Below are 26,558 nucleotides of genomic sequence, written 5' to 3'. Positions count from 1 at the left end.
TGCTTTTAAAACCTCTTAAGTTTTTCCAAAGAAGAGAGCATGTTCAGTCTTCCCCAAAACTATAATCTCATTTCTGGTACCTCCTAATAGATCCTTTGTGTTTCTTTGTCCTTTAAATAGAATAGAGATGAGAATTGTACACAGCGTCTCCTGTATATCTTGACCATGGTGCTATGCAATTTTAGTATAAAACTTCAATATTATTGAGTTCCAGACCTCTGGAACTAAATCTAAGTGCCTTTTTTAAAGCATGCTGGATGATTGTCTGACCTGCAGTGCTGTTTTTTACAGATGTGTTTCTCTTCTTTCTCTAGCTTCATCAGCTCTTCTACCCCATTCAGATTCTTATTTGTTGGCATAGAAGATTTCTGTTTAAGTTTAGATTTATTTATTTGTCACATGTACGAAGTATAAGAGTACATGAGGACAGTGAAAAGTGCACAGTCACCCTTCATTGGTGCCTACTTGGTTACAAAAACCAGAATTAAAAGATTGAAAGTGAAAGTACATCACTTCACACGTATATGTTAAAGTTCATTTGCTACTTAATTGTCCAAGCCACAAACTTTCTAATCTGTTCTAGTATTATGGATTGATTTCCTTAGGAACTTGAATGACATTCAGAATTGAGGTTTTGAGAGAGTACATAGAGAGACTTGTTTCTAGTGGCAGAAGGAGTCAGTAATCAGAAGAGAGAGTCACCTAGACTCGAAATATTAGTTTGCTCTCTTTCCATAGATGCTATCTGACCTGCTGCGATCTCCAGCCTTGGATGTTTTCAGTAATCAAAGGATTTGGATTTGAAATATTTGGATAAAAAGTCAGTTGGAGGTTACAGGTGAGAATTGTCTTTTCTCTGCACTCTGTACATGGCAAACGACAACACTTTCCGGTCACCAACCATTTAATTCCCCTTTCCCCTCCCTGTGTGACATGTTCATCCTGGACCTCCTCCAGTGCCACAATGACATCATCCGCAAATTGGAGCATTAACACCTCATATTTAGCCTTGGAAGCCTGCAGCCCGATGGCCTAAACATGGAATTCACCAGTTTTAAAATCTCCCCACTCCCCCACCCTCATCCTATACCCAAGCCTCCCTCTCATCCCTGCCTTCTTGACCTGACACAACCTGTCCATCTTCTCTCCCATCCCATTGACCAATCCCCGCCACTCCCTACCTGCACTCACCTTTCACCATCCTGCCTACCTTCCACAGCCCCACCCATCTTCTCTCTATTTATTTCAGAGCTCCCTTCCCCCTACCCACTTCTGAAGAAGTGTGCTGTCCTGAAACATCAACTCTCCTGCTCTTCTGATGCTGCCTGGCCTGCTGAGTTCTTCCAGCTCCATACTATCTTATTTTCTATTTCCTTTTTGACCTTGCTGCACCATATCTCTGTAATCTCCTCTCGGCCCAAAACCTTCCCAGCTGTAATCCAGTTCTGGCCTATTGAGCATGCTTGATATTTAGTGCTCCACCACAGTTGCTGTGCCTTCAGCTGCCCAGGCCTTCTCTCTAAAATCCCCTCTCTAAACGTCTCTGTCTCTGTACCTCTTTTTCCGCTTTTAAAATTCACTTATGTTTACTCCATTGACCAAGTTTTTCACTATCAAACCTCATTTAAGCTTACATTGCTCAGGGTCCACCTTTGCTTTTTAATGCTCCTATGAAGTGCCCTAGAATATTTTATTGAGTTACATTGGATAATGTCAAGCTTGGTTTTTAAATGCCAGCAGGATTTACTTTTTGACTTCCCCTTTACTTGGATTATTATTTAATCTGTGAAGCAGGATGAGACATGTTATGTGTCATCTTCCAAAACGTATGCTGTGAGAGCTTTGTGATCAGCCCAAAGAAAGAAGAAAGCTCATTGATGTCCTGGCATCCAGACTTACAAGGATCCAATTATTGTTTAAAGACAACAAGACCACTGAGTCTTTTCGGTTTTGGATAACAGCCAGCAAAAGAGTTCCGGTTCCCCATGAACTCTGGACAAACTGACAAAGACTGTCCGAACCTCCAAAATAAGTAAAACTGCCACTTGGATTCACTATCAGTTTGCAGATTAATAAGCATCTATATCCCAGTTCAAACTGATTTTGAAGTCAGTAACTCACAGGTAAAGCAGAATGGCGTATTTGAAATTTGGAAAGAGTAAAGGAAAAATAGGATTATGCTCCTGATAATCTCTTCACTGTGTGACGAGAATCTGTTTGAGTCTGTGTGATTTATCTCTGACAGTGCAAAATTCTGGTTTGCAAAGCCATTGAAAACTTTATGCCCCATGATGAAACACTGTCACTGGGGGAAACAATTAACTTTTATTTCAGGAATTTTGTTCTTTCTTCCCTTACCCTTAGCTGTCGTCTTTTTGCTAGCTTGTTTATACTGAGATTTCTGAATAGCTCATTGTAGACTGAGTCGTCTGGACCAAACCCAAATACAAGGAAGAGTCAACCCGAGGGATATATAAAATAAGAAGCCACCAGGATAGATGCACATTATTTTTATGCAAAATGAAATAGTTCTATATTTGTTACAATGAGCTGCTTTTTAAAATCTGGTCTAGATAAACATCCCACTATTGTGACTGTCTGTTATAATATTCATTAGCAGCAATCTTGACAAGATCATTATGCTGCTGTCAGATTTATTATTAAATTTACCATCAGTTTATGATTAAAGATTCTGGTCTATAAACAGTCAAGTTCCAGTGTTTAGAATCATCCAGTTTCTGTTGTAACCCTTTCTGCTTTTCTCATATGACGTTTTCAACTTTTAAAGGATCCTTAGATTATGCGTGGTCATGCATAGAGTTGCCAAGTTTGTTGAGGTATTCCAGAAAGCTGAATCACAGTCCATCTGATCATGTGACAGCTTGGTCAGGTGATGTGTGATCACAACGCCCACACATTAATGTGCTAACCATATAAAAGTCATGTCTACTGCAATTGATTATCTTTGTAAGTTCATGACAGCAACTGTTATACTAGAAATTCTGAGAGCCAGCAGGAGACTTGGCAGCTGGCAAAGCTAAGGAAAACAAAAAATTGAATCTAAGGGGAACGATTCGTAAGGAGAAAACCAGCAATTTAGAGGCACTTTGATTCCACTAAACAGAATTGGACTAATAACGTACTAATAATCCTAATAGTCAGGTTCCTTTAGTATCTAACATTAATATAATTAGTAGTCTGCATATAACTGATAGTAATAGGTACAATGCCCAAATATCCTATCTATAAATCAGTAGTAATCTTCAATTTGCTGCCCAAAAACAAATGCATCCCACAGCTTTGATCTCCTGCACAGGTACTGCAAAGAGGCAGATCCTTTATCCACCACAGCCGGAATGAATGAAGGTCAAATCCAACGCCCTTTGCATTAACTTAATCCATATTGGCCATCTAATTAATTGAACCAATAGGACATCCAGGGAGTCCGAGTTGCTGTGGCAATGTATGCTATACATGTTGTAGACCAGACCTTTCCCACCTTCCGTTCGCATTTGTTGGAAGGTCTGGAAGTTGATACTCAACCTATTTGGCCACATCATGAATGCCCCTTTTGTGGTTATTAAGCCTTGGAGTAGGACTTGAACACAGCTCCAGGCTGAGAGGTAGAAACAGTACTCGTTGTATCACCATTTATGTTTTAAAAAACTCACTGACAATCACCCTGTAACCTGAGCCAGATTCCCTTGACAGTACACTAAGTATGGTCAGAGTTCCCAGTCAATGCCACATTTAATAGATCCCATCTCTCAGCGTCTCTCTCAAATGGGAGAAACTATCAAGAAAAAAGGGGATTAAAAGAGAGTTCTGGAGAAAATCAGCAGGTGAAGAAGTCATACTAGACACTAGGCATGAACTTTGTTCCTCTGGCCACATTGCTACCAGCCTGCTGACTTTCTCCACCACTTTGTTTTCATCTCAGACCTCCAGCAACCACATAACTTTGTATCTTATTTTCTTTACTAAAGACATAGTTAAAACTTGACATTCATTTCTTTGCTGTAACAATCGGAACAGCATTTATATGTTGCACACTGAGTTCTGCTTGCTTAGTACTGCCGTCCTCATCGTTTCACTCTACCTACCTGTTCCTCAAGGAATTAAGTTTGAGTCCTTATTCATCATCTTCAAATCCCTCCATAATTTTGTTTTCCCATCTCCATTGTATTTTAGATCAAATATTAAGCCAGGCCTGTTTCAATTAGAGCAAAATAAAAACAATTTCCATCTTCATTGAAGAAGAACAAATATTTCTGGTGATATAGCCAATTTTCATCCTACATCTATGTGTTAGCTGTACCAATTGAAGTCAGATGCATACAGTTGGAAGCTTTGACCACATACATACATTCATTGACAGAGAACTCAGTGATAGTGTCCCGGCTTCTGTGCCATGCAGTCTAGGTTCAAGTCCTACCCGTTTCAGAGGTGTGTAATAACATCTCTGAATAGATTGATCAGAAAATAGCTCTACATTTACTGACAGGAGCAGAGTTGGAAGATGTATATCAGTAATATTTCATTCAGCGCATAAATATATTCCAAGTAAAGACTGGTTCTGGTTTCATCAATCACCATTTAGCTTCTGGACCTCAACTACATGCCATTGTCATGTCTCACTGGGGTAGTGTAATGGAAATCAAGCCCTGCTATTAACAGAGTCCTCATCACAAAGTTAAAGATTTTTTTAAAATATGCAGAAATCCCCAGACCCAGGGTGACAAAAGCAAAGACAATGTTTCTGTACTTAACAGCATTGCTATTTATTATGAATAAGCAGGCTCGAGGTACACTTAAACTATTATTAAATGTCAATATATAACTCCACAAGTTAAAACTCTAATCCCCTTATAAACTCTTCTTACAAACACTTGCACACAGACAGGAAGGAAAAAAAATGGGTGTTATAGATGGAAGGAAAGCTGAAAAAGCAGCTCTGTGGTCTCTGTTCACAGGATTAAGATTTATTGTGAGTGTTAGATTTTGTGCTTTCACAACTGCAGTAATTCTTCAGCATCGTCGGCTTTAAAACAATTATTTTCTCACTGCAGTGCACAACTAAAAATACGTAAAAAAGACTCAAAATAACTGGTCATTCATCTCATTGCTCTTGGTGTGACCTTGCTGGGCACAGATTGTTGCAAAACAATTCTCAGCCTCTTCAGATACTGTGTCCTAAAATGATGTTCATGATTAGTGATTTTCATTGGATTTATGATAATAAAGCGTGAAGCTGGATGAACACAGCAGGCCAAGCAGCATCTCAGGAGCACAAAAGCTGACGTTTCGGGCCTAGACCCTTCATCTCTCTGATGAAGGGTCTAGGCCCGAAACGTCAGCTTTTGTGCTCCTGAGATGCTGCTTAGCCTGCTGTGTGCATCCAGCTTCACACTTTATTACCTTGGATTTTCCAGCATCTGCAGTTCCCATTATCGCTTCTCATTGGATTTATGTTGGCCCGTGATTATGCTTGGCAAGGTACTGCAATGATTTGTCATTGGTTTCTCCAGAGCTGTTGACCAGGTAACTCCTGCTTTTATCTCCTGCCATTTGACATATTGGAAGGACTTACAGGCTGATAATCAACTGTCTAGTTATCAATGCACCCTCCATGGCTATCAATTCATTGAGCTTCTGGCCCAAGAGTGAGGGACAATACCTCTGCATCCCAAAATGTTACAAAACAATTACTACCCTCAAAAGTAGTCAATTGTTTGCAAAGCATTTTATAACACACAGAAGACATGAAATGCTGTTCATATGTAATTATTTGAAGAGCAGGGGGAGTGAAGATTGGCAGAATAAAAGACAAAAGCACAGTATATCGCTGTGAATATAGTAATATTGGCCCATTGAATTTTACATCAGGTTGTGCACTGTGCATTGAAGAATAAAAAAGTCTGAGCTGGAAACTGAAACAAAAGCAATTTGAGATGAGCACCACAGCAACTTTAAACAGCTCAATTGGCACCAGTCGTTCAGTTAAACTTTAGCTGATCCCTGTTTCATGTTAGACTGTAACAGTTTAAGTATATAGAGGAGCAGAGGGTTCTGCTTTTAATCAGTGTAATCAACACATTCTCATTTCACAGACTTTAAGAAGCATCTCTGATGTGATGGTAGCCCCCAACAATTTAAAGTTAACTACAGCTGCTTTTGCCTCGTGTTTCATGGTGTATTAATACCTTCAGTTCCCAATGCACGAGTCTCCTAAATTGGTAGCAATTCAAAGGAATTTTACTGGATTCGTCAAAGCTATTGATCAACAGGATCCAATAACAGCCATATCTTGCCTGCTGGCGACCTTACTGAATTCACCAAATTGACTTTGGACTTGCAGCCTACTAGTTTATGCAAAGTAACTGCTTAAATTTCTCCTGAGATGCTGCTTGGCCTGCCGTGTTCATCCAGCTTCACACTTTATTATCTTGCTTAAATTTCCTATCTAATTCACTGTATTTGTATTTCTGACATTCTTCACCCCTGCCCTTTTTCTCTTTTTTACATCTAGAAGTGATCTTGCACATAACATTTTTTTTCACATCACCAATTCACTCATGATACCTTTGCAACCACTAACCAACTCCAGTAAATCACTCATGTTCCACTCTTGTCCTTAAGGTATCAACTCAATAGACTAATATCCAATGATTCTAACTAGCTCATCCAAAGCATCAATTTCACAGCAAATTCTGTCCTCCAATATCCAGTGTCTGTAAGAGTGCATTTTTATTGGATTATAACCTGGATTGGAATTTGACTGGAAACTTAATTCTGCTTTTAGCACTTACACACTTGTTGGTGCATGTCACTCAATCAGTGCAGTAATCTGTATTCATTGCCTGTGGTAACGTGATCGCTGGAGCACTATTGTGATGTTCAACTACCAAAGAAGTGTTGTTCTTCAGAAGAAGAGTGGTATCAAACTCAAAATGTTAACTCTGCTTTTCTCTCTGCTGTCAGATTTCCTCCAGTACTTTCTGTGTTTGTTTCCGATTTCCAGTGTCTGCAGTATTTTACTTTTATTAGAGGTGTAATGATCCTAATCTGTCTCTTTAAGACAAATACTTAGATACAGCCGACAGATAATTTCGTAATCAATCTGTTCAGAGATGTTATTGCACACCTGTGGAGCAGGTGATATTTGAAACTGTGTCTTCGGGCCCAGAGGTAGGAACACGTCTACTACACATAAGCGCTCCAGATACTTCCTTTGGTAAGTGGTCCCAAAAAGGCACAACCTGACACTTGCCAGAGATTAATTATTGAGAATAGATGCCTAATTGCAAGGTCAGAATAGACAAACAGGAAATGATTGATTTTATTTGTCTAAATGCTTTTCATACTTTGAAATGGCATAATAGAAGTATGTGCTGTAGACACCAAATTTGGAAATATAAATAACTTCTCAATTGCAGCAATGCAGTGAGTGATTACAGTTTTACTGCATGCATTGTGTGTTTCCATATTTTAGCATTTGTAAAACAACTTTCCACCACAGTTTAATTAAGTCAACATCTCAAATGCAAAGCAATAAAATTAACTAACAGAACAGAAAATGTATAATATACATGAAGAGATCTTTTAGGTGTCAAGACCAGTAATAGTGTGAGGAAATGTTTCCTACACTTGCAGTAGCAATCTTTGGGAGCTCGAGCTCTTTCCTGTAACTATGAATTTGTTCTCCATGTTTGCTGACAATTCCTTGGCCCATTGTATGACTGTAGAATTTTTCTTTGCACTATTCTCATCCTTTCAACTTCAAAGGTAGCATTCACATGATCATTAGCTTTTCCTGTAGTTAAAGTGTCTTTTATGCCTGCAGGTGTTACTTTGGTAGCAGAACATTCTTCCCTGCAGTTTAACTGTTTCAATACCTAACACAGAGTAGAAAAATCTCTATCAATTACTGTTCCATTTGTTGATCTCAGACAGGGCAGCAGAAAAGTGCTACATTTGGCCCTAGGTCAGAGAAGAGAGTACATGCTCCTGATTGTTATTTGGTGGCCCCTGCGAGGAATGCAATTGTCAACAGAGAATTGACTGGGCAGTGTTGACAAGCAGTTAAATTACTGCTTAACACATCCTGCCATTGTTGATATTGAAATAATGGATTTTTGTTAAGATTTATAACTGCTAATGGGTGAATAATAGTGTAGTTGATTGAACAGCCTGAGAGATTGGATGAGTGTAAGTAAAAGATAGTCTTTGAAGATACTTTCATTGATCTTGACCACCCACGTGAGAGCTGGGAGCCACTTATGTCACTAGTGTCAGATATTTGGAGCCAGATCTATTGACCCTCCCTGGCCATCTGCTTCCATCCCTTTATCTGCCTTGAAGTTAGTAGCTCCTACAGAAACATCACCTCTCCCTCCTATCAAACTAAATCTTTGAGCCCTGGAGTCCATGCCTCTTTGCTGGTGCTCTATTTGTGTAGTTCCTATGTGCAGCCAGTGTCAGTACAGTCAGCCTTCCAATGAGTTCTTCTTCCCTTTAAGAGGGATAGATTGCCTTTAAGAGGAAGAGGGTGGCATGCTGTTTGGTCCCCTGCTGATTTCCCAGGCAGCCAGTAACATGGAACCCGTTTAGACCAAATCTACAATCAACTCCGTAAGTAGGAGCACTAGGTTTGTGTGCTGTTTGTCTCATCAGGTGGATTTCAGTGACCACTGAACCCAAGAATAAGTGTATACTCATTTTTAGCCCTCGGTCTTTGCGCTTCCTGTATGATACAGGATGCATTTGTATTTCTCAATTGTATCTCCTATGAGCCCGTTTGATAGTTTTCTGCCTGCCTTCACAAGTTCTTTAAAAATGAACACTTTTGACTGCATCTTTAACCTTCTTCCTGTTCCCAAATTTCCTAACTTATCATTAAATATTCATCGTACAAAAGGCTTTGAGATTATTATCTAACCAATTAATGCCATATGAGGAGGTACACTTGTATCATTCTGTGAACCTAGTATGTGATCAATGGCTAGGTTTTCTCATTTAATCATCGTTATTCAGAACTTGCTTTACCACACAAGTTTCCTTCCTGCCTCTAACAGTAAAATTCACTTGTAATCAGCAAGGTTCTCGTTTGAAGCCTCTTTGTTGATGAGAGCTATTTGCTGAACACTTTCTCATTAGTCATGGACTTGTACAGCACGGAAACAGACCCTTTGGCCCAACTCATCCACACTGACTCAGTTTTCCAAACTAAACTAGTTCCTGCATTTGGTCATTATCTCTCTAAATCTTTCCTCTTTATGTACCTATCCAAACGTCTTTTAAATGTTGTAACTGTATCTGCATCTACCACATCCTCTGGCAGTAAATTTCACATTCAAACCACAGTTTGTGTTAAAAAATTATCCTCAGGTCCATTTAAAATCTTTCTTCTCACACTTTAAAAATATGCCCCTAGATTTGAACTCTTCCCACTCAAGGGAGAAGATGTTTGCTATTTGCCTGTGTATGCCCCTCATGATTTTATAAACCTCTATGAGGTCACCCCTCAATCTCCTTCACTCTGAGGGAAAAAGTGGTCCAAGTCTATCCAGCCTCCTTATAACTGAAACCCTCCTGCACTGCAACATCATGGTAAATCTTTTCTGAAGCTTCCCCAATTTAATAGTATCCTTCCTATACCAGGGTCAACAGAACTGTACACTATACTCCAAATGTGACCTCATCAACGTTCTGTTCAACCTCAATATGACATTGCAACTCCTATGTTCAATGGTCTGAGCAATGAAGGCAAGCAGCTAAATGTCTTCTTAAGCAGCCTGTCAACCTGTGATACAACTTTCAAAGAACTATGTACATTAGCCCCTAGATAATAAAATGTGAGGCTGGATGAACACAGCAGGCCAAGCAGCATCTCAGGAGCACAAAAGCTGACGTTTCGGGCCTAGACCCTTCATCCGAATGATAGTGGTGAACATCAACTAGCCACAAAACGACATGATCCACTATCACTCGTATCCTCACATACAGATGAGGAAGGACACTACTTTGATTGGGACAACACATCCATCCTAGGACAAGCCAAACAGAGACACGCACAAGAATTCCTAGAAGCATGGCATTCCAACCGGAACTCCATCAACAAACACATTGATTTGGAGCCAATCTACCATCCCCTGAGAAAAAGAACCGGAAATGACATCACCAACCCAAGGAAACCTAAACAGATAAATAGAACGCGGGACATAACACCAGCGCTTCGTCGGAGGCTCACTGTTGGTGTTACCTAGAATGGTGACTGATTGTCTGGGAACAAACCTTCCAGCTCAGTGAACCAGCTTACATCCGGAACAAACTAAAGACCCACTCTTTTGTGGACCGAGAGAAGGAGAGCGCTGTGTTGGAGGTGGAAGGAAGACGTCGGGTTGGCTGTGCACCCTTGCAACCGGTGGATCTTAATGCTGGCTTCGGCCTAATGCTGGTTCAGGGGAGCAGCCAACCTGCAACGATGGCTGCGGCAAGTGCTCAAGACCCAGGTCAGGGGGTCCGGAACACCATCCGTGTTTCCGTGAAGAAGGTGGATAAAGGTGCACCTGTGCACCGCACCTTCTTCGTGAAGAGGGTCCTGTTGAACTGTTGTGGGTTCACTGCTGCGGACATTTACTGCCTGCAGGATTTCCCCGGAGGAGGTTTTTACGATGTAACCTTCAGGAGTGCCAAGCTTTGCGAGCGCTTCCTGGAGGTTTTCAAGCAGAAAGGAGGTGAGGGCCCCCTCTCTGTATTGACCGCTGTCCCGCTGTTTTTGATGCCAGCGCAGAGGAGCTGTATGGTGACTGTACACATGTACAACCCACATGTGCCAGCAGTTGATGTCCTGACCTTCCTTGGAAGGTACGTGAAGGTGGAAGGGGACCTAACCGACATCATGGACCGCTTTGGCATCTGGACAGTAAGAGGCAGGTCAAGGTGACGCTGAGGATGGGCGCGGATGGGAACATTGTACACCCACCGTTCAGCTTCGCGATCGGCGGGAGCAAGGGCTACCTGACCTATGCAGGGCAACCTAAAGCCTGCCATGCTTGTGGTAGGTCAGGTCACGTGGTGGCCGAATGCAAAGTCACCATCTGCAGGAACTGCAGGGTGGAGGGACACCTTGCAAAGGATTGCCCACAAGAAAAACGCTGCAACCTTTGCGGGGAAGCAGGCCACCTCTATAGGGCATGCCCGCGGCGGGGGACCACCTACGCCCAGGTCGCCGGCAGGGGCAATGCGGGGCCAGCACCCCCGGAGGAGAGGAAGGCACCAGGGCCCTGCAAGGACCCCACTAATGTGCAGAAGGGCCAGGTCGTGCAGGAGGGCCCAGCTCCGCAGGATGGGTCTGAGGCCAGCAAAGCGCCCCTGCAGGCTCCGCTCCTCCCCCGACAACCTGGAGTCGATGGAGGCAGCGACAGGCGACCCAGGGGAGTGGACGACAGTCCGGAAAGCGAGGAGGAAGGCGGGCCCAGGAACCGCAACCATCAGGCGGGAAAAGGCAGCTATAGGGGGGCTATAAGAGCTCCTCTGATGAGGGAGATTCGGAGGAGGCCCGCCCAAAGCAGAAGCTAAAGATCTCAAGGGAGAAGGAAAGCAGCACCCCGCTTCCAGGTGACGGGAGGCATCCTGAGGCTCCCTCTGGCACCCAGTCACGTGCCGTTGGGGCCCTGGAGGCCCCCCCAGAACTTCCAGGCGGGAAGGAGGAAACAGCGCGTTCCCCAGCCTGACCCAGAGCCGGACTCTCCTGCCTCCGTACCCCCGACGGGGGGATGCCGCCCGGAAGGCAGCACAGGCAGTTTCCTAAGCCCGGGAGTGCCCAGCAGTTAGCCTGGGCATGAAGGGACAGGTGGAGGGGCTGGACCTTGGACTTGGGGAGGGTACTGCGGTCACTGCCCACAATGGGAGTACGAGTTGCGAGCATTAATGTGCGCAGCATCAAGTCCACTGCAAGATGTATGTCCACGTTGGCCTACCTGACCACCGTCAAGGCAGACCTCCTGTTTCTGCAGGATTGCGGGATACCGCACCTTAGCAGGTACGGGAAATGGACCGGCACCTGGACCTGTGGGCCTTCGATCTGGTTGGGGGGTAACAACTGCCGCTCCTCGGGCCTGGCTATTCTGCTGCGGGGGCGCAACTTCACCATCTCTCAAGTTCAGGAGGTGGTGGGGGGGCGCTTCCTAGTGGCTGACGTCACCTACAGGAACGCTCCCCTGTGGCTGATCAACGTGTACGCCCCAGCGGTACGGAGTGAGCGGTTGGCTGTCCTGCAGCGGCTTCCACCCCTGCTGGCTACGTCCAGGCTTGTCATCCTAAGCGGAGACTTCAACTGCATCATCGATGCAGATGGAAGATCCGGCGTGGGGACAGCGGGTGGGGGGAGTCAACTAGACGTCACGTCCAGATTCCTGATGGGCACGGTGAAGGACGCCCAGCTGCTCGACATCTTCAGCACCTCTGCAGACGGAGCGCAGCGGAGGTACACCTGGTCGCGGCCAGACGGGTCTATTCGCTCAAGGATAGATTTCCTGTTTGTGTCACGGGCGTTCTCGGTCAGGTCCACCGGCGTCGAGCCAATGTTCTTCCCTGACCACTGCCTCCTGCTGGCCGACTGTCACTTACAGGACGACCAGCCGGCCGGCAAGGGGACGTGGAAGCTCAACACGATTCTGTTGACCCCAGAGAACATCGAGGAGCTTAAGAGGGAGTACGCCAGTTGGAGAACTGTGAAACCCCTCTTTGAGTCTCCGGGCGACTGGTGGGAGACAGTGAAGGAGAACATCAAGAGGTTCTTTGTCCTCAAGGGTGTTTGGAAGGCGAGAGAGAAGCGGGGAAAGCTGTCGCGACTCCAGAAAAGGGTGCAGAACCTCCTCCTTCTGCAGTTGATGGGGGTCGATGTCACGGAGGACCTCCATGAGGTGAGGGGCCAGCAAGCCTCGCTCTTCGCCGTGGAGGCCTCCAGGATAATCTTCCGGTCCAGGGTCCGCTCCGTGAAGCAGGACGAGACGTGCTCGCGTTTCTTCTTTCAGAAGGTGCACAAAGAGAGCTCTGTGCTTAGCCAGCTGAAGGAGGACGACGGCTCGGTGACGTCGTCTCGGCCCGACATTTTGAAGATCAGCAGATCCTTCTATGCCGGAGTGTACGACACGAAGCCCACGGACAGCACGGCCTCCGAGTCATTCCTGTCGTCTATCACGGAGGTCTTAGACGACGGCACGGGGGAGTGGCTGGACCGGCTGATATCCTTGGACGAGCTGACCAGAGCCCTCAAGTCCTTGGAGAGGAATAAGACTCCCGGGAGCGACGGCTTGCCGGTCGAGCCGTATTCCGCTCTGTGGGACCTGGTCGGCCAGGACCTGCTGGAGGTGTACGATAGTGCGCTTCAGGCAGGGGAAATGTGCAAGTCCATGAGGAAGGGCATCATCACCCTCATTTACAAGAGGAAGGGGGAGAGGGAAGAAATTAAGAATTGGCGTCCCATTTCACTATTGAACGTGGACTACAAAATCCTGGCCAAGGTCATAGCCAACCGGGTCAGGTCTGTCCTGGAGTTGGTGATTCACCCTGACCAAACCTGTGCTGTGCCGGGCAGGAAGATCGCTGAAAGCCTCGCGCTCATCAGGGATACGATTGCCTACGTGCAGGACAGGCGGGTGGACACCTGCCTCGTCAGCCTGGACCAGGAGAAGGCCTTCGACAGGGTCTCTCATGCTTACATGAGGGACGTCCTCTCCAAATTGGGGTTCGGGGAGGGCATCCGCAATTGGATCCGGCTGCTCTACACCAACTTCGTTAGCACAGTTTCGATCAATGGGTGGAAATCGGACAGTATTCCCGTCAGATCTGGAGTCAGGCAGGGCTGCCTGCTCTCTCCTGCCTTGTTCATGTGCTGTGTGGAGCCCTTCGCCGCATCCATCAGGAAGGACGTCAGCCTGAAGGGCGTGACTATCCCAGGCAGCGGAGGCCTTCAGGTCAAGACCTCCCTGTACATGGACGACGTCACCGTCTTCTGCACGCATCGTCGGTCGGTGAGTAGGCTGTTGGACATCTGCAGCCAGTTTGAACTGGCCTCGGGTGCCAAAGTCAATAGGGGTAAGAGCGAGGCCATGTTCTTCGGAAACTGGGACGACCGCTCCTTCCTCCCCTTCACCGTCAGGACAGACTACCTGAAGGTGCTGGGTGTTTTGGTTCGGTGGAGCTGGGGTGTGCACTAAGACTTGGGAGGAGCGTATCACCAAACTGAAGCAGAAGCTGGGCAGGTGGACGCTCCGGTCCCTCTCCGCGGGTAAGAACCTGGTTGTCAGGTGCGAGGGGCTTTCGGTACAGTTGTATGTGGTGCAGGCCTGGCCTTTTCCCTGGACCTGCGCCGCTGCAGTCACCCGGGCCATCTTCCACTTCATTTGAGGGTCGAGGATGGACCGGATCTGCAGGGACGCCATGTACAAAGACCTGGAAAATGGGGGAAAGGGCGTACCGAACGCCACCCTCGCCCTGACGGCTACCTTTGTGTGCGGCTGCATCAAGCTGTGCGTAGATCCTCAGTACGCAAATACCAAGTGTCACTACTTACTGAGGTTCTACCTGTCCCCGGTGTTGCGAAGGATGGGCCTGGCCTCGTTGCCGCGGAACACTCCGAGTAGTTGGACCGTCCCGTACCACCTGTCCTTCGTGGAGAAATTTTTGAAAGGAAACACATTTGACCACAAGGCCGTCAGGCAGCGGTCAGCACGTATTATCCTCAAGACCCTTTGGGAAAAGGAGAGGGTGATCCCATCGTGTGGTTCCCCACGCAGACTGCCAAAGTCGTTTTGCAGAATGCCTCATCACCAGAACTTTCAAACAAGCACAAGGACATTGCTTGGCTGGTGGTGAGAGGGGCTCTGCCAGTGAGATCCTTTATCCATGCCCGGAATCTCTGCGCCACCGCACGCTGCCCTCGAGGCGGCTGCGGGGGGGGGGGGGGGGGGGAAACGAAACTGTCGATCGCCTCCTTCTGGAGTGTGCCTATGCGCAGGAGGTCTGGAGGGGGATGCATTGGTATTTGTCGAGGTTCGTCCCGAGCAGCTCCGTGACGCGGGAGTCCGTGCTCTACGGGCTGTTTCCCAGGACGCACACCGAGTCCAACATCAACTGCACCTGGAGGACCATCAATGCGGTGAAAGACGCTCTTTGGTCTGCCCGCAACTTGCTGGTCTGCCAGCTGAAAGAACTGACCCCAACTGAGTGTTGCAGACTGGCGCACTCCAAGGTCCAGGACCACATGCTGAGGGTCGCGGTAAAGCTTGGGGCAGCTGCCGCCAAGGCGCAGTGGGGAAAGACCACCGTATGAAACCCCTTGTCCAGAATGGAAAAAAGGGCCCTATCTGGTAACTGGGCCCAGCTGGCGCCTTCCCCAACTGGTCAGGGGGCCAACGGGGACTGTGCAGGGTGACGACTGCCGGGGTATTTTCTTTGCTTTTTTTTCTTTGTTTTTTTTTCCTTTAGTTGGTGTACGTACCCCCTGGGTAACCCAGAGTGGCTTGCATGACTGGGTAGGTGTATAAATATGTTTTATTTTTTGTACATCTTATGAATAAAGTATATTTTTTCAAATTAAAAAAAAGTGACGAAACGTCTGAAAACTAACCTTCCAGCTCAGCGAGCAAACTCATGTCCAGATGTGAGGTATATCATTGGAGCAAGACAGCTGATTAATGGGGCAGATTTGGCAAGATACAATGACAGAACTCATGAGGCAAAGACAAATCCTCCCAAAAAACATACTTGGATGAGATTCGGCCCCAGATTTTCTTTGTTATTCCGTTCCTGAGGGAAATAGACTCAAAACAATATTTTAGCCCTTCCCTGTGATCTATGAGTCACCACGTGGTCAAACCAAAAATCTCAAAAATGGCTAGTAGAAAGTTAGTCCTAAATCTTGAGAGAGTTTGAACATAAAAATATGCAAGTGATTCTTCAGTCATAGAGATTTTTGATCAAACCTTGTGTTCTTTGATGGTATAAGAGCAGGGTGGATAAAGAGGAACCAGTTAGTGCAGTATATTTAGATTACAAAAGGCATTCATTAAGGTGTCACTGTTTGATTCCAGACCAGACTACCAACTTTATGTTATGACCCTAAATCAGATCACTAAATTATGTTAGGAACTGGCTACATTCCTTATTTTTCAAGTAGACAAAGATAAAATGTTTACTAAGAAAATAAAGCCACCAAATTCCACAGTATTGAATAAACAACAATACTTTACTGTACAATTTAGAAGTGTAAATCTTTCATACATGTACTGTGCAGTGCAATGAGGACACATCCCATAGATTTATTAGCAATTTGTTTTAGACATTACTAACATGGTGGATCATCAAATTTTATTGAACTCCATAAAGGAAAGCAATTTGACTCTCTGTCTTTGAAATTCACTTTGAAGAGGCATTACATTATGGACTGCCTCCTGCTCTGTTCAATCACCCTTCTATCCTTGGCCCATTCTCCCCTGGAATGCAAAAACTACACTCCAGTACTTATTCCCAGGCACAACTCCAGCTTTTAACCAACAATCTTTCATAGTTTTTTTTTGCTAACCTCCCATCTTGCTCAGCTACACTGACCAATTAATGACATCAAGATTCTTGTGAGTTGCCACTACTTTCGTGAGTTTTTCTAAGTCCTGGCTACAACGATTAATAGCCAAATAACTCTGAGAATTTGTCCTGAGTTCTGCCAGCACAGAGATAAACCTAATTGCTCTTGGCTTCTTCTCACTGAGCCTTCTACTTAGAATCCATGTGGTTTCCTGCAATGCAGCTTAAAAAAAATCAGCCCTTTCAACACGGAGTCTCTGTATGTCTCGCAACTCAATGACTTTTGAGTCCCTGTCTATAATTTTTGAATTCTCTTTAGTGACCCCTGAATTGTCCCAAGTAGTTGATGAAAAACTTCCTAACGCTAGGCAGAATTGAATGCTACTACCTAGCAACCCTTGAAACTGCTTATTCCATAAATGTTACCAGTCATAGATTGCTGGCTTGCTCAGTACAAAAGACATCGATAGAACTAGAGGATTTCATCACACGACATAAAAGGTTGCTACATAAGTGACATGGTGTTAGGGGTATGATATTAGCATTCAGAGGATTAGCAAACTAACAGAAAATAAAGTTGGAATAAATGGATAATTTTAAGCTTGATTACTGTAACTGGTGGAGTACCACAGGTTTCCAAGCTGGGGCTTCGACTGTTTACAATGTATGCTTGAACTTGGATAAAGGGCCAAATATGTTGTAGCCAAATTGGCTGATGATACAAAGATAGATAGAGAACAAAGATGTGGAAGATACAAAAGTGTGCAAAACATCCGAGGTCAAGTGAGTCATCAAATACTTAGGAGATGGTATATGTTGTAAGAAAAAGTTATGCTATCTACTTTGGCAGCAAATATAGAAAAATAAATTATTAATTTAATGGAGAGAGCTAAAGAATACTGTGCTGTAACTCAGGTGACGTAATATGTGAAATTCAAGACAGTTAGCATGCAAGTCTAGCAAGTAATTAGGAATGTTAATGGAATTATAGCATTCCAAATTAGTTGAAAGGAAGATATAGTATAAAAGGAGAAAGTCTCATGACGTTCTTACAGAGTGCTAAGAAGACTATACCTAGAATACAGCATATAGTTTTCTGTCTCATTTTTAAGGAGGAAATTGAGTTGGAAACAATTTAGGCAAGGTTTACTAAGTTCATCCTGAGATGAAGGTGTTGTCATTTGAGGAAAGATAGGGCTTATACTTTTTGGGGTTTAGAAGAATGGAAGTAATCTCATTGGAACATGAGTCTGAGAGGGTTTGACAAAGGTAGATGATGCCAGAATATTATCATTCCTGAGGGAATATAGAATTCAAGGACATAGTTTCAGAATGACAACTTTTCCATTCAAGATGGAAATGTGGCAGAATTTCTTCTCAGAAGATCATTAATCTTTTGGAATTCTCTACTTCAGAGACCTGTCAGGGTAGAGTAATTGAATATATTTAAGGCTAAGATAAGCAGATTCATGAACCCGTAGAGGAACCTCGCCACCCAATACTTCAAGCACCATGTGCCCTGATATGTAGCAGAGCCTGTCTTGGACATGTCAGCCATCTCAGAAGTAATTAAACTGGGCAGAAGCACATCATCCTCAGTCTCAAGGGACAGCCTAAGAGGAGATCATCCATGATCTCATTGAATGTTGAACAGGTGCAACTGGCCTGCTTCTGTTTCTTTTGCCCTGCATTCGGTTTAGACACCAAATCTCAGAAACTGACCTTTTTGGTGATACCAAATAATTTCAAGAGAATATTGTCAAAAATGTTAAATTATGCAAACAAGTTTGATGAACTTGAATTTAGAAGGTTAATTAAGCTGTTAAATTGATAAAAGGACAATATTGGGCAGATGCAGGGAAACTATTCCTTCACATGGAGGATCGAGAATAGTGAGACAAACCTCACCAAAATGAGGATGCAGAAGTGTAGTCAAAAAGCACATTTTCACACAAAGGGTGGTGATAATCTAAAACATTTTCTAAACCAGAAGCTGCAAATGTTATGTTTCCAAATAGAAACAGATTTTTGCAAGATAAGGTATTTTTTAATCAAATGATATGGAACAAGAGCTTGTAAATAGAGATATAAACTGTCATGATCTAATTGAATAGTGGGACAGACTCAAAAGGCAGAATTTGTTACTCTTTTTCCATGCCTCTGTGATCTTTGAGCAGATATTATTTGATAGGATTACACTTTGTAGCAATGATCCATCTAGTTTGATTCTCAAGGTCACTCATGAATGATAACCTATCAGATGAGATACAAGAGGGTTGCTGGTGACAAGGAAACTGTAGCCAAGATTGCATGACTGCCTTCAGCAAAAAGATGTAGAAAAGGACAAAAAAAAGTGAAGATAATTGTATACATTGTTTATGCACTTTTGTTGTAAAAATATTGGGCTTTGTGATATAACCCTAATTTAGCTTTAAACCTGCAATTACTGTATCACATGATTATTTTGTCAAGTTTAGACATGAATGTATTACTATAATATCCAAAGACACATTATGATACAATAATTGTCTGAGTTGCCAGGATATCTGAATTCTGCCCAGTTAACACCTGAAACAGCAATTATATAATAATCAGTGCAGTTTGCTTTGTAGCAGCTGCATTACCAATACAATGAATAAGTGGAAAGTGTTCCCATTAGCAGGAGGATTGGTAACCAGAGGAAACAGATTTAAAATAACTAGCTAAAGAACCAGAAGGGAAATGAGGAGACATGTTTGTACACATCAAGTTGTTATCAGTGGAAATTCACTACATGAACAAGTGACAAAAGCAGATTCAACAGTAAGCTTCAAATAAAAACAATATATGCATTAAACAGAGCAAGCACAGTGAGCCGAATGGCTCTGATGTTGGGGAGAAGGAACAATGGAAAAGTGAACTTCAAAACTTTATAGTGCTTTTCAGACTGCAGGCCTGTGACAAGTGCTGGGTCCATAGCTTTTTGTCATTTATATAAATGGTTTGGATGTGAACGAAGGCGATATGGTTAGCAAGTTTGCAGATGACACCAAAATTGGCAGTGTAGTGGACAGCAAAGAAGACTACCTGAGAGTACAATGGGAACTTGATCAGGTGGGCCAATAGGCGAGGAATGGCAGATGGTGTTTAATTTAGATAAAATGAGATGGCTGCATTTTTGTAAGGCAAATCAGGGCAAGACTTATACGCTTAATGACAGGGTCCTGGGGATTGTTGCTGAACAAAGAGCCCTTGGAGTGCAGGTTCATGCAGGTTCCTTGAAAGTGGAGTCCTTGGTAGACAGGATAGTCAAGAAGGTGTTTAGTATGCTTGCCTTTGTTGGTCAGTGCATGGAGTGTACGAGTTGGGAGATCATGTTACATGTTTTTGGAATACTGCATGCAATACTGTTCTCCCTGCTAAAGAAAGGTTGTTGTAAAACTTGAAATGGTTCAGAAAAGATTTAGAAGGATGTTGCCAGGATTGAAGGGTTTGAGCTATAGGGAAAGGCTGAATAGGCTGGGGCTATTTTCACTGAAGCTTCAGAGGCTGAGGGGTGATCTTTGTAGAGGTTTATAAAATTGTGAGGGACATGGATAGGGTGAATAGCCAAGGTCTTTTTCACTGTGGGGGAGACCAAAACTAGAAGGTATAGATTTAAGGTGAGAGGAGACGTAAAAGGGACAATATTTTTATGCAGGGTGTGGTGTGTGTGTATGGAATGAGCTGCCAGAAGAAATGGTGGAGACTGGTACAATTACAACATTTAAAAGGCATCTGGATAGGTATATGAATAAGAAGGGTTTAGAGGAATACAAGCCAAATACTGGAAAATTGGACTAGATTAATTTAGGATTCCTGATCAGCATGGACAAGTTGGACTGAAGGGTCTGTTTCCATGCTGCTGTCTGACTCTACAGATTAAGAATGACCTCACTTTGGCAGTTATGTGAGCTTGCTTCTTCCGGGAGAGCAATATACAAGTTATATGCACGTTGCTGATTATGAGCAAAAGGAAGTATCCTTCCTCCTTGATGAAACTATGTCATTAAGAACATTTAAAAAAAGGAGCTGAATTAGGCCTTATGGCTACTCAATACCCAACATTCAATGAGGTCATGACCGATCTTCTATTTAATCTACATCTTTCCTTACTATTCCCGTATACCTTGAGTTCTTTAATATCAAGAACTTTGTTGACCTCTGGCTGAAATATACTCAATGGCTCAGCTACTTAGGGACCGAGAATTCTAAAGCTTTACAGCCTTTTGAATCAAGACTTTTCTCCTAATCTCAGTCCTAAATGGCTGAATGCCTACTCAATTTTTACTCCTTAGGCAATCCACACATTACGGAAAAACCTGATGAATTTCTTTGGTTTCTAAGGCGTGTATCCTTTCTCGAGTATGGACACCAAATTGTTTCATTTGTCTGACCCCAGGATTTGTCATTTTACCATTCAGTTTGAGATTCAGAGTAACGCAGAAACCAAGTCATGTGCCAGTACAACTTAACGATTCAAATCTGGAAATTGTGTAAACAGGAGCCAGCCACTCAGTTACCAAAGTTACAATCCTGGCTCGCATGTCACATTACAGTGGGTAAAAGGAACTTGACCTTCAAAACAAATTTTAAAAGGCATTTCCTGTTTTCAATATTCCTCTTTTTGTTTTGAACTTCTGTAATTTCACAAGAAACAATCATTTATATTTGGCATGAGAGGCACTATATTCACACATTCAGCACTATTTCTTCCCTCCCTGCTCCTTGCTGTTGCTGACAGAAGCTGGATTATTCTAGAAATAAAAAATATTTTGCTGAAGTTTAGAGTTTATTTTCCTGTCTCCTGCAATGAATTTGCCATTCTGTTTACTTGATGCTTGTGGTTTGTGGCACAAAGTTGCAGCACCAGACTCTCGGAGACTAGGGTGGGGCCTTCCTTTGCAAGGCACAGAAAGCATTGGGCAAATTCCTGCATTGTTGAAGCAAGTTCCAACAGCCTCCTGTAAGACAGCTGAGGATTCTCCCAGTCATTGTCAACTTTTTAACTGAGTTACATCCGCCTGTTGTTAAATTGTCTGCACATTGGAGGTGGCGGTTGGGTTTGAGGTTGGGGGACTGGAGATGGGGAAACACAGTGCTTGAACATTAACAATGTGAGGAATTCTGGCAGTTGTTTCTGGATCTCTTCAGTATTCAACCCAAGACATTCTGCATGTGTGCACTGGCTTCAAACTACAGTCTGAAATGTTTAATTCATATTTGGGACTGTTATTATCTGTGCCAGGAACAACTATCCAGAACACCCTTCCCAATTGCTGCCCTCTGTAATTTTACATCTATGTTTGGCTCATGAATAATACAGACTTTTTAAATAAGCCTACAATTATGCAGGAACTCACCAAAGAAATAAAACAAGGTAATGCAGTTGACAGTGCAGAGCGGCCATTTAGCCCATCTATGAATGTTCCAGCTTTAGACTAGAGGAATTCAGAGCAAATCTTAATGTCCTGCACATAGCTGGTTATATCCCTCTGCCTCAAATATTTATAGTGGAGACCATGAATTCATTATCAGACAATAGAATGATGAGAATGAGAAAGGTATTGGAAGGATTTGCTTCCTCATTGCCTAAAGTTATTGAGTCTTAATGGGCTATAGCCAGAGGTACAATTAAACACAAAATGTTAAGAGAAAGTCACAAACAAAAATCCAGGATTTGCAGCAGGAGAATGAAGCTGACTAAATTTTTACTAAAATTGTATTTTTTTGCAGTCAAAGCAACACAAGGCCAGTTCCCCACTTTGACACAGTCAATTCCCTCCTGTAAGTTACAATGACATGTCAAAGATATCAAGTTAACCCATTTTTAACTGTAATTATTTGGCATCCTGCTGAGGTGGTTAATTACCACACAAGCAATGCAGAGGCAACAGTTCAAATTTCATCATTACACATAGTTACGTGGAATTAAACAGAGCAGAAACAAGCCTGGGAGTATAACTGAGATAATGGGAACTGCAGATGCTGGAGATTCCAAGATAATAAAATGTGAGGCTGGATGAACACAGCAGGCCAAGCAGCATCTCAGGAGCACAAAAGCTGACGTTTCGGGCCTAGACCCTTCATCAGAGAGGGGGATGGGGGGAGGGAACTGGAATAAATAGGGAGAGAGGGGGAGGCGGACTGAAGATGGAGAGTAAAGAAGATAGGTGGAGAAGGTGTGGGTGGGGAGGTAGGGAGGGGATAGGTCAGTCCAGGGAAGACGGACAGGTCAAGGAGGTGGGATGAGGTTAGTAGGTAGCTGGGGGTGCGGCTTGGGGTGGGAGGGGAGTATAACTGATCTAGGCTGGTGTTTCTGCCCCACACTAGTTTCCGCCCACTTTGTCTCACGTGATCAGCTCATCTTTCTATTCCTCTTGCTTCACGTTCTTTTACAGATCTTTTTTCAAAGGCAAGACATCATAAAAAATGATAATGAAAGCTGCCCATAGCCAATACAATCCCTGATTCATTAAGTCCTTCAGTGAGAGGAATCTATTGCTTCTGCTTGGTCAGACCACTATAAGAAATAGTGTTGTTAATTTCAACAGTCAGTGAAGTGACTTAGCACTTAACTTCTCCCCACTGCAAAAACCAACCAGCATTTTCTCCATGCAGCTATATTTGATCCATATAAATTGTAGCTTTGCAGCATCACCCATATCTTGAAACATACTAATCTCCGACGAAGGTGAAACAAAGTACTTGATGTGCTTTACAATGGTACACTTATTTTTCAGGAGAGACTGAAGTTACATTCATTAAATGTAGTTTTCATTACAAGATAAAAAGATACATTTGATGTGGAAAATAGTAGATTTAATAATTGCCAAGGTATTTGTTTTTATCATGTCTTTGAATTGATTCAAATCCTGGTGCAATGTGTGCTGGTATGCGGGCAAACATGGTAGCCATTTTTCACAGTGTTATCACACAGGCTAAAACAAACAACCCATTATCTCTGAAAACGTCTCCCCATCCCCCTCTCTGATGAAGGGTCTAGGCCCGAAACGTCAGCTTTTGTGCTCCTGAGATGCTGCTTGGCCTGCTGTGTTCATCCAGCCTCACACTTTGTTATCTTGGATTCTCCAGCATCTGTAGTTCCCATTATCTCTGAACACTTTAACCTTTTTGTTTTAAGGGAGGTTGTTGGGGGTGAAGGAGCACTTTGATCAGGCTACCAAAAAAGGCTATTCTTAAATGGGCCTCAATTTAAATTCTAATCTCCAGTACCCAGCTGATCAAGCTGAGGTCAGAACCTTAATTCCTTCAGTATTTTGTAAGCTAATGTATTTTCCCCAGCCTCCATAACAATCTTTTTAAAGTTGCTGGTTGCTGTACTGTTGTGCTGTAACCCTGCCAAAAAAAAACAGAATTCCGGATGCTTTCTGAGGTATTTATATTGTAAACAAAGCTTCCTGCAGATCTGAAACATTTAGACACATTCCATACAACTTTTGACTGTTCAGAAATGGCGATGATTGTCAGAAGGTAGGAGATTCACTCTATCCAGACTCCAGTGGGAGCATTCAGTCATGGATTTTCACCCCTCTTCCTCCCTTAAATGCAATTGATTATTTCTATTTAACTGTTCAATTATACATCTATTCAATATGCATTTTTTCAAAACTTACCTCATCAATTTTTGTAAGCACTGTGGTTTGACAACTTCAAAAATAATATTTTAAAAGTAAGCTGCACTTAGTTCCCCCACCAAATGTCCCACTTAAGGTTCATTCTCAATTCTCAGTCCTTCAAATAGTCTCAGTCTGCCGTGTAAATTAGGATTAGATCAGTCATTCCTAATCACACTCTAATGAACCCATGGATACCTCAACCATGATCTTCCACTCAGATTGAATATGTAACAGTAATCAAGTCTAGGATGGTTTATCAAGTATGACCATTTGAGCATATGGAAAACTGTTGCGTTGCGTGACACTGGTAAGGCCATCATTTATTGCCCATCTCTGAATTTCCTTGAGCTGAGTGGCTTGCTGGACCATTCAGAGAGCAGATAGAGTTAACCATATTGCTGTGGGTCTGGAGTCACATGTACGCCAGTAGGGGTGAGGGTGGCAGATGTCCTTCCTAAAGGGCATTAGTGAACCAGATGTAAGCAACAGTTGACAAAAGTTTAATGATCACCATTACTGAGATTCATTCCATTTTTATTAATATAGTTCTAAATTACACAAACGGCCATGGTTGGATTTGAATCCATGCCTCCAGAGCTTTAGGCTGAGCCTCTGGATTACTCATCCGGTAACATTGCCACTACCTAGGGTCATTGCAACACTGAAAGAGGTAATATGGTCAGTGAGTCCATGCCGGAAGCAATCCAGCTCTATCATGGTAGCCCTGCAATTTTATTTCCCTCATGTGCCCATACAGTTTCCTTTAGAAATCATTGATCATCTAAGCTGCTACCCACCCATCCAGGTAATGAGTTCCAGGTCAACTTGCTGCATTAAAAAAAATCACGAATCATACAGCACAAAAGGGGCTGTTCACTGAGTTTTCACTGAGAAAAACTTTTCTAAATCTATACCAGTCCCACTTTCTTGCCCTTGACACATAACCTTGAATGTTATAATATATCAAGTGCTCATCCAAGTAATTTTTAACAGTTATGAGGTTTCCTACTTCAACTATCCTCCCAGGCAGCACATTACAGATTCTTACCACTCTCTGAGTGGTGAATGTTTTTCCTGAAATCCACTCTAATTTTCCTGCCTTTCAGCTTAAAATTACGCCCCCTTGTTATTGACTCTTCAACTGGGCACAGTAGCTGCATTCTATCCACCCTTTCCATTCCCCTCATAATTTTATATGCCTCTTGGCTTTCTCTGCTCCAAAGAAAATAACTCATTTTTAACCAGCCTCTCTGCATAGCTAAACTGCTCCATTCCCAGCACCACTCTAGTGAATGTCAGAGATAGCAAGACTGCAGATGTTGGAGTCAGAGATAACAATGTGTGGAGCTGGAGGAACATAGCAGGCCAGGCAGCATTAGAGGAGCAGAAATGGACTCTGACAAAGGGTTCTGAGCCAAAACATCAACTTTCATGATTCTCTGGCTTGCTGTGTTGCTTCAGCTCCACACTCTAGTGAATGTCCCTTGCACCCCCACAGTGCAATCACATCCTTCCTATAGTGCGGTGACCGGAATTGCATACAGTGCTCCAGCTGTAGCCTAACTTAATTTTTATACAGCACCTACTTAATTTCCCTGCTTTCATAGTCTGTGCCACAACTGATAAAGTCCTGTTTGACTTCTTAACTACCCTATAAATCTGTCCTGTCACCTGTAGGAATCTGTGGCTAAATATCCCAAAATCCTTCTGTTCCTCTGAGTTTCCTACTGATCTTGTTACATTTTCTAAAGTTCATCACCTCACACTTATCAGAGTTGAATTCCATCTGCCACCGATTTGCCCATCTGACAAATCTATTCTCCTGTGAGCTAAGGCATTCTTCCTCACTGTCAACCACCCAGCCATTTTTCATATGGTCCACAAACTTACTTATCATTCCCTTCTATATCTGTCTCCCACCACTAAGCCAATTTTTGATCCACGTGCTTTCATCTCTATCAGTCTCCCATGTAGAACCTTATCAAAGGCTTTTCTAAAATCCATATAAACTACATCAAATGCACTATTGGAGTCTACAAACCAGATCACCTTGGAAACTTTAATCAAGTTTGTTAGACGTGACATTCCGCTGACAAAGCCGATTCTCTCCCTCAGAATTTTCTCCAATACTTGACCTACAATTGATCCGTGACTCACAGCAATATTATTCCCTGGTTTATCTCTACCAACCTTCTTGAAAAGTGGAACCACGTGAGCTGACCTCCAGTCCTCTGGCACCTCCCCTGTGGCCAGAGAGGAATTAAACATTTGGGTCATAGCCTATCTAATTTCTTTCCTTGACTCCTACAGCAA

The 26,558-nt window shown here is 43.4% G+C and overlaps 1 long non-coding RNA gene across 1 annotated transcript in view; it reads left to right on the top strand.

The window, feature by feature from the left end:
- The first annotated feature begins 735 nt into the window (after nucleotides 1–735).
- The window catches only part of LOC125447763 (uncharacterized), a 51,500-nt gene continuing 25,677 nt past the window's right edge, over nucleotides 736–26,558 (top strand). Inside the window, exon 1 of the long non-coding RNA XR_007246601.2 lies at nucleotides 736–838. This is a non-coding gene — a long non-coding RNA (uncharacterized LOC125447763). The remainder of the gene's footprint in view (nucleotides 839–26,558) is intronic.

Source organism: Stegostoma tigrinum, chromosome 39 (genome assembly GCF_030684315.1).
Source record: "Stegostoma tigrinum isolate sSteTig4 chromosome 39, sSteTig4.hap1, whole genome shotgun sequence".
Taxonomy (NCBI): Eukaryota; Metazoa; Chordata; class Chondrichthyes; order Orectolobiformes; family Stegostomatidae; genus Stegostoma; species Stegostoma tigrinum.
This window is presented reverse-complemented; position numbering and strand designations above follow the sequence as displayed.